The sequence below is a fragment of the Montipora capricornis genome, chromosome 12, assembly GCF_036669925.1.
Source record: "Montipora capricornis isolate CH-2021 chromosome 12, ASM3666992v2, whole genome shotgun sequence".
Classification (NCBI taxonomy): Eukaryota; Metazoa; Cnidaria; class Anthozoa; order Scleractinia; family Acroporidae; genus Montipora; species Montipora capricornis.
The window spans coordinates 865,463-871,624 of record NC_090894.1 but is presented as its reverse complement, the minus strand read 5'-3'; the positions used below and the strand labels follow the sequence as shown (position 1 = coordinate 871,624).

Here is a 6,162-nt window from a genome sequence, read left to right as displayed (position 1 = left end):
ACCAGTATCCTCCTCGGAGTCTTTGCCCTCTTCACAAGATCCACAACAATCGCTAGGCCGAAGGTCTTGCAAATCGGTAGGGTACGTTCAAGGACGTTTCAGTCCCTGTGGCTGACACATACTATGGCGGCTTGCACAATACCTCATCTGGCCCAGGTTGCTCGAAGCATGGTTAGCGCTAACCAGTGTTAAATACCATGGAAACCTACAGGTTTTGATACCTGACGGGTGTTAACCAACAGTTAGCGCTAACCAGCCTTCGAGCAACCGGCCCCTGAGCTTCGCCTTTTCGAGTGATTGCTTTGGTTGCAGTGGGTTTAGAGAAGTCGATTCGTCCTAGTGATGTCGTGTTAGAGGTAGGGTGTTATAGGTAGGGAGCTTTGATGTTCAAAAGCAGGTGTTTTAGCATCAGGAAGGGCCTCAATCTCACATGGCAGTGGACAGGAACGCAAGAGAAACGCATGAAATATTTGATATCAGGAATTTTGAGCAGGACTAATATCTGATATCCTCGGATAGAGCAAATCCCATTCGCACCAAGGACTCTTATCTCCCATTCCTGGTAACAAAAACCCAGTTCCCAGTGATCAAATTTTATTTTCCCACCAAAAAATCAGGTCAATCCCAGCTCCCATTTTACCCCTTCATGACCCTGTAGAAGAGCTGGCAAGTATGCAGTTGAAGAACGCCAGGAAGCCTAAGAGGACCCAGTTGAACATAATTAGGACAAATGTGCTCATAAAGCAGAACATTGTTAATAATTCTAATTAGCTGTTTTTGTAGTTTCACACTTGAATTTGTGCGACAAGGGTGCTTCATAGTTATTACCCCAAAGTATGCAACCATAGGCCTCCGCGGGCTGCCGCGGGAAGCCAAGCGCTGATTGGTAGATTTGAAACGGCCTGCATTCCTTGAATTCCTTTGGTCGCTATGTTTGGCACCGATCATATTGAGAAAGCTGCATTTGTGACTTCAGCATCGATTTTCTCGGAAACTGTTGGAGGGATGAAGCTCAAATTCGGCGAAGAGATAGAGAAAAAACTCATCTATCAAGTTCCGTCGCCATTCAGGTGAGACTTTCAGTATTTTTGCGTTAATTCTAGCTTGAAGTGGAGGAGGTCGCGGCTGAGGGTCGCTAAGTTGCAAGATTTGTCTCCCTCTCTTGTCTTAAACGTCACCGGCCAAAAGTAATTTCGCTGTAAGAATCTTTAGACGGCCCAAGAAGGCAAAATATCACCATACATGAGTCGATTAAGGTTGCATTTAACTTTACTGGGATATTCAAACGAAGATGTGATTTAGATGGGCAATTTTAAGAGCTTTATTCATAACCCTCATAGATTCTCTTCGTTTCATATAAACATACATTAAACTACGAGCACATAGAGTAGTCTGCCTGTGATATAATCAATGTGATCGTGTCGTGAGAAGTTACAATCAATTATTACTCCTAATATTTAATACTAGACAATTGCCGTAAATTCTGACCTGCTAACATAATAGGTGAATATAGATTATAGATAACGTTTTGCCTAGGTTGAATAATTAAGCACTTAGTCTTTTTTTAAGTTCAGTGTTAATTTGTTGGAGCAAAGTCATTCAAAAACAATTGGAAAAGCAGATTTTACACGCTGAATTAAATGATCCAGTTCCTTATCAGAAGACATGTATCATCAGCGAAGAACCTAGCACGGAAAATACTCGTGGCCTGGTTGATACATTTTACATAAATCAAAATCTAAGTGACACTGGCCTTCCACTGATTCTCCTAGCAAGACAAGACATAAATCTCTTCGTCAGGTTTTCGTTAAAATGCACTTTGGAAATCGCATTTGGCCTTGGTAGAGGAGAATCGCGTTGCTCCGCGCAGCGCTAGTTCATTTCGCACCCCTCCGGCTACCATATCACTTCGCTGTTGCGTTTCTCATTTAGCTTCCGCAATGATGTAATGAACGAATTCCCGAGTAGTCAAAACGCGCGGCGCGGGTAATAACTTTTTTAAAATTTCCCAATCTCAACAACCTCAAAATCATGTTTATTGTTTTCAGCTAAAAATAGGCATTTGCAATAAAGTAGTCCCCATTCTGTAGAATCCAATTTACGGACAAGTATCGCGCCCAAGACCATTGTGGCAAAGCTTTTTGTGCAGTCGCTGCCAATTCGAAGACTAATAGACTTTACAAGGAGGAGATTCAATGCTCAAACGAGGATTTTTCCTTGACAGTGAAAAGTACGGATACCAATAAGTGCTATCCAAATTTACAATTCTATTTTCAGTTTTCGCGACTTTTTTTCGCGCACTTGTTTAGGCTATCTAGTTTGCAGATTCGAGAGATTGCTCAAATGAACAAAAATGTGGTCGAAGGTGATTATAAGAATCGTAGTCGTTATTATTGTTCTTTCTCCGCTGGGTGCAGCTTTTCTACCGCGATATGATTTGATCGATCGATTTTTTTTTATTTGGGGCTGCAGCCCTGGGGAATACTGACCTTTTTCTCCTGCTGCGCCATAAAATCAGATTACGACAGCTGAAAAGAATTTTGTCTAGTTGAGGATTAGTTAACAGGAAGAAACAACACCTAGTGATGTACATGCATTAAAAACAGAACTGAAAGGCAGCGGAGGCATTATTGGTTACAGTGCAATGCAACGAAGAATCGTCAATCATCGTAATCTTGTAATTGACAAAGAATCAGTTCGCAACATTCTAAGAATTGTTGATCCGGTTTGCGTTGAAAATCGCTCAAAGCATCGTCTCAAACAAAGGCAGTACCGTAGCAAAGGGCCAAACTATATCTGGCATATGGATAGCTGCGATTCATGATCACGGATACAACGACGGATACAGCCGGCGTATTCTTTGGTTGGAAATTGGCGTTACCATCAAGGACCCAGACGTCAAGGAGGTGTACCACACATGTGTACGTGTACCACGGTGGTGTACCACGCATTTTGCGTGCTGACTACCGTACTGAGAAAATGTCCAGATTGCAGCGTTTCATCGATTTTTCCGAAGAGATGCATGCAGTTGATGCTTTTCCCGAGGAAAAGAGTTTCATGTACGGAAGATCAGCCTCTAATCAGCGAAACCAGGCATGGTGGGGTCAGCTGCGCAGAGGTGGCATGGATTGGTGGATAACCTTTTTTTAGAGATTTAATTAACAGATAATGGTTTGTCTCGCGATGACATAATTTTTCACATAAAATTTATACGATTTTGTCTTATGTTTATCATACAAAAGGGATTAAACATTTATGAAGACAGCTAAGTTATGGAATCTTCACTGAATCAGACCCTCTCCTAACCCAGAATCTCCTCCCAGAATATCCGACATGCTATATTTTCTGCCACAAATCAGTAACACACAGTACTACAAAGCAGTCTTAACTATGGATGATGTGGGACTCGTTGAGGAGACCTGTGGCTTGCAGAATGTTCAGTTACCTTGTTCACCAGAATTTTTCTCCTCTCCTTGGCTGAGATAATTATGACAGAGAACGGTCTGGTTATGCCTAGCGATGCAAATGACACCAAAGCTTTCTTTATGGAGTTACGGACCATAAAGCGGACCAGATTGTTTATATTGCAAAATATTGTCCCTGGATACAGTGTGACCTTACCGGGCTGGTAACCTTGCTAACAACTTAAGGCGGTTATATAACCGAAGCTCAAAAAACTTGAGTTCCAAATCATTTTGATTTTGGCCTATCCTACTGTAAATAGTTAATAGGCGAAAACATTACCAAAAAGGCAAGAGCAGTGTAGAAAAGCAAGTCTTATGTACTTGAAGCCATTCACTTCTAGAATGTCGCGGAGTTAAAAAAATTAATCATTGATGTAACTTAATGTGCAAATAAATAAAGCGCCTGCTGGTTTTCTGTGTTAAGGGTGTAAATATCGAATTTCGGTACCCCTTAAGGAATCAGTATCTTTCATGGAATCAGTATCTTAAATGTCCACATGCCACTGGTTGTGCCCTCATTCCCGTCTTAGGATCATTAATTCCTTTCCACTAAGATCCGAAAGATAAGTGGCCTTAGAAAGATGGCCAGAGAAAAACGGTTTACATTGCAAAGTAGCGATGAAATGATATATGAAATGAATCATATATTGAACTGCGGATATGAAATCAAGCCGTGAAGCTATGATATTCGCAGTTATAAACGCAATTTTACCAATTCCGTAGAGAAGCCTGAAAAATTCAGGACTTCAAGGGGGTTTGAACCCGTGACCTCGCAATACCGGTGCGACGCTCTAACAAACTGAGTTATGCGCTCCGATAGTCTACATATGCTGTCAATCAAAATAAACTTTTTTTTCCTGCGAAAAAATATTTTACCAATATCTCTAGAAATATTTGATCTCTTCAAATCCTTTTTTTTTTAAACCTTGACCTTTACTTAAATTTACAAAAAAAGAGGAATTTTTTCTAGCCTTAAGGTGCCTCTTTATATTACCCTTCTTATCTTACCCTTACCAAATGCAAATATCAACTGTAGTTAAATCAAATTCTTGCATTTTTTTGGCTGTAATTTCAAGAACCTTGCCCTCCCACAATGTTCTTTTGCCAAATGGGCTCAGAAACTCGCGGGCAAACAACGTTGTGAGAGGAGAGAGCCGCGAAAGCTTTAGATTTCTATATTCGTGTACTGTTCGAAGGAATTTTGTCACAGACTGTAGCATTCTCATTTACAGCCGCTCCCATGCGAACTCCTACTTGGCGTCTTGTTAGGACTAAAGACACTGTTTAGGCTTAAGGTTAGTCCCAGTTATAATTCTATTGGAAAAATCATTGAGCAAATCGCCGATTTGTACAATGTGCGAGAAAGTGCCAAAGTCCACTCTGAAGGTCCACTCCGAAAGGTACGTGCATTGTACAGGAAATAAAGTACTGAAACCTTCACTTTGCAATGCTTTGGTAAATTAGGAAAGAGAGAAAGGGCAATTCTAAGATCAAAAAAGGAGGTAGGCATTTAATTTTTGATGACTTTTATTTGGTCTGTTTGTTCTGATTGAGAATCGCAACCCTATTTCAAAGATTGCCTGAAACTCAACTCCTTTTGCTTACTCTAGTATTGAAAAATGGCTAAAATTGCAGAAAAGAGCTAAAATTGCAACAAAAATGTGCTATTTTCTGTATTTCAATTAGATAGGTAGGGACGTGTGCGGAAATCTTGCCATTTTCTGTGTCAAAGGAATGGGAAACAGCTATATTTCCTCCTTTTCTCGTCGTTCTTAATATAGCTTGTATTCTACCACATCAATGTCACTTTCCCAAATTTTTGAACGTCGTCACGGTTGTAAAGTAAAGCGACCATATTTAACGTCGATAAATCTAACAGTAATTAAACCAACAAACCTGAGGTTGACGGTGCGCTCATTTCACTCCTCCCTCTCCATCATTGTTCCGTTTTAAGGGTATTTAAAGCTACTTGAGCAACACTGAAAGGAAAGAAGTCTAAACAAGGATGTGAGATCCAGGGATCGAACTCGGAACCTCTTGCACCAAGGCCGCGCACTAACTGACTGTGCCACCCTTGCTCCTCCTAGTTCCATGGATCCAGAACAGCGAGGTTCAGATTTTCAAAGTCTTCAAGAATCTAATTGCAGAGCTTGGTGGGGATTGATAATTATGGGAGACAAGTGGATACACAAGGAAGACGACTCTCCTTATGGGCTCTCTAATGGGATGAAGACGATAGGACCAGGATCTTGCAAATCCCATAAGATCCATTGGAGAATTTTTTTGAGAACCAGTCAAAATGCGAATAGGTCTTCCAAGGTAACTTCTGTCCAAGCGGCACGTGCTCTCCCTTTGCATCTGCATAAAAACAAGAGTAAGAGTGGAGCAGGGTACTAGGTTTGCTACAAGAGTGCCGATCGAAAGCTACGAACACTTTTCAAATAATTGAATTACACCAGTCATCCTACACTAGCTCAATTGCATGCCTTGTTTCGATACAGAAGAGTTTGTTTCGCACTGTGTCACAAAAGAATGGTAGTTTAGAACCACATCAAGTGCAATATAATAGGACAATCACATGACTTCTGGAAGGCATATGCTTGTAGTTTATTTGTGGCCTGAGTAGCATCATTTGGACTCAGCTTAATCCTGGACCACCAATCACAAAATTTATCACAATAACCATACCAACAACCAC

General features: G+C 40.9%; 1 long non-coding RNA gene across 1 annotated transcript in view; it reads right to left on the bottom strand.

Annotated features, from left to right (window-relative positions):
* Positions 1 to 5,013: 5,013 nt before the first annotated feature.
* LOC138027345 (uncharacterized) overlaps positions 5,014 to 6,162 on the bottom strand; it is a 6,383-nt gene continuing 5,234 nt past the window's right edge. Inside the window, exon 3 of the long non-coding RNA XR_011127453.1 lies at positions 5,014 to 5,822. This is a non-coding gene — a long non-coding RNA (uncharacterized lncRNA). The remainder of the gene's footprint in view (positions 5,823 to 6,162) is intronic.